The sequence below is a fragment of the Odocoileus virginianus genome, chromosome X, assembly GCF_023699985.2.
Source record: "Odocoileus virginianus isolate 20LAN1187 ecotype Illinois chromosome X, Ovbor_1.2, whole genome shotgun sequence".
NCBI classification, from domain to species: domain Eukaryota; kingdom Metazoa; phylum Chordata; class Mammalia; order Artiodactyla; family Cervidae; genus Odocoileus; species Odocoileus virginianus.
The window spans coordinates 722,000-724,547 of NC_069708.1; the positions used below are offsets into that span (position 1 = coordinate 722,000).

The window sequence follows — 2,548 nt, forward strand, 5'->3', positions numbered from 1 at the left end:
GAGGAAGGCTTTCTTATCTCTCCTTGCTATTCTTTGGAACTCTGTGTTCAGATGGGAATATCTTTCCTTTTCTCCTTTGCTTTTTGCTTCTCTTTTCTTTTTTTGTTTTTATTTTTCTTTTTATTTATTTATTAGTTGGAGGCTAATTGCTTTAAAATATTGTAGTGGTTTTTGCCATAGATTGACATGAATCAACCATGGATTTACATGTGTTCCCCATCCCAATCCCCCTCCCACCTCCCTCTCCATCCCATCCCTCTGGGTCTTTCCACTGCACCAGCCCTGAACACTTGTCTCATGCATCCAACCTGGGCTGGTGATTTGTTTCACCCTTGATAGTATACTTTTTCAATGCTATTCTCTCTGAACATCCCACCCTCGCCTTCTCCCACAGAGTCTAAAAGTCTGTTCTTTACATCCATGTCTCTTTTTCTGTTTTGCATATAGGGTTATCGTTACCATCTTTTAAAATTCCATATATATGCATTAGTATACTGTATTGGTCTTTATCTTTCTGGCTTAGTTCACTCTGTATAATGGGCTCCAGTTTCATCCATCTCATTAGAACTGATTCAAATGTATTCTTTTTAATGACTGAGTAATATTCCATGGTGTATATGTAACCACAGCTTCCTTATCCATTCATCTGCTGATGAGCATCTAGGTTGCTTCCATGTCCTGGCTCTTATGAACATTGTGGTACACGTGTCTCTTTCAGATCTGGTTTCCCTGGTGTGTATGCCCAGGAGTGGGATTGCTGGGTCATATGGCAGTTCTATTTCCAGTTTTTTAAGGAATCTCCACACTGTTCTCCACAGTGGCTGTACTAGTTTGCATTCCCACCAACAGTGTAAGAGGGTTCCCTTTTCTCCACACCCTCTCCAGCATTTATTGCTTGTAGACTTTTGGATAGCAGCCATACTGACTGGCGTGTAATGGTACCTCATTGAGGTTTTGATTTGCATTTCTCTGATAATGAGTGATGTTGAGCATCTTTTCATGTGTTTGTTAGCCATCTTTATGTCTTCTTTGGAGAAATGTCTGTTTAGTTCTTTGGCCCATTGTTTGATTGGGTCATTTATTTTTCTGGAATTGAGCTTCAGGAGTTGCTTGTATATTTTTGAGATTAATCCTATGTCTGTTGCTTCGTTTGCTATTATTTTCTCCCATTCTGAAGGCTGTCTTTTCACCTTGCTTATAGTTTCTTTTGTTGTGCAAAAGCCTTTAAGTTTCATTAGGTCCCATTTGTTTATTTTTGCTTTTATTTCCAATATTCTGGGAGGTGGGTCATAGAGGATCTTGCTGTGATTTATGTTGGAGAGTGTTTTGACTATGTTCTCCTCTAGGAGTTTTATAATTTTTGGTCTTACATTTAGATCTTCAATCCATTTTGAGTTTATTTTTGTGTATGGTGTTAGGAAGTGTTCTAGTTTCATTCTTTTACAAGTGGTTGACCAGTTTTCCCAGCACCACTTGTTAAAGAGATTGTCTTTTTTCCATTGTATATTCTTGCCTCCTTTGTCGAAGATAAGGTGTCCGTGGGTACATGGATTTATCTCTGGGCTTTCTATTCTGTTCCATTGATCTATATTTCTGTCTTTCTGCCAGTACCATACTGTGTTGATTACTGTGGCTTTGTAGTAGAGCCTGAAATCAGGCAGGTTGATTCCTCCAGTTCCATTCTTCTTTCTCAAGATTGCTTTGGCTATTTGACATTTTAAAAATATGGAATACTTCACAAATTTGCATGTCATCCTTGCGCAGGGGCCATGCTAATCTTCTCTGTATCGACCCAATTTTAGTATATCTGCTGCCGAGGCGAACACTCTCTTCTTTTCAAAGCTATTTGTAAGCCCTCCTCAGACAGCCATTTTGATTTTTTGCATTTCTTTTCCATGGGGATGGTCTTAATGCCTGTCTCCTGTAGAGTGTCACAAACCTCCGTCCATAGTTCATCAGACACTCTGTCAGATCTAGTCCCTTAAATCTATTTCTCACTTCCACTGTATAATCATAAGGGATTTGATTTAGGTCATACCTGAATGGTCTGGTGGTTTTCCCTACTTTCTTCAATTTAGGTCTGAATTTGGCAATAAGGAGTTCATGATTTGAGCCAGTTAGTTCCCGGTCTTGTTTTTGCTGACTGTATAGAGCTTCTCCATCTTTGGCTGCAAAGAATATAATCAGTCTGATTTCGGTGTTGACAATCTGGTGATGATGTCCATGTGTAGAGTCTTCTCTTGTGTTGTTGGAAGAGGGTGTTTGCTATGACCAGTGCGTTCTCTTGGCAAAACTCAATTAGCCTTTGCCCTGCTTCATTCTGTATTCCAAGGCCAAATTTGCCTATTTCTCCAGGTGTTTCTTAACTTCCTACTTTTGCATTCCAGTCCCCTATAATGAAAAGGACATCTTTTTTGGGTGTTAGTTCTAAAAGGTCTTGTAGGTCTTCACAGAACCTTTCAACTTCAGCTTCTTCAGCATTACTCGTTGGGACATAGGCTTGGATTACCATGATATTGAATGGTTTGCTTTGTAAACGAACAGAGAT

The 2,548-nt window shown here is 39.4% G+C and overlaps 1 non-coding gene across 1 annotated transcript; it reads right to left on the bottom strand.

The window, feature by feature from the left end:
* Positions 1–1,719: 1,719 nt before the first annotated feature.
* On the bottom strand, positions 1,720–1,826 carry LOC139033229 (U6 spliceosomal RNA). The gene has a single exon (XR_011485851.1). It is a non-coding gene; the product is annotated as a U6 spliceosomal RNA (small nuclear RNA).
* Positions 1,827–2,548: the final 722 nt, after the last annotated feature.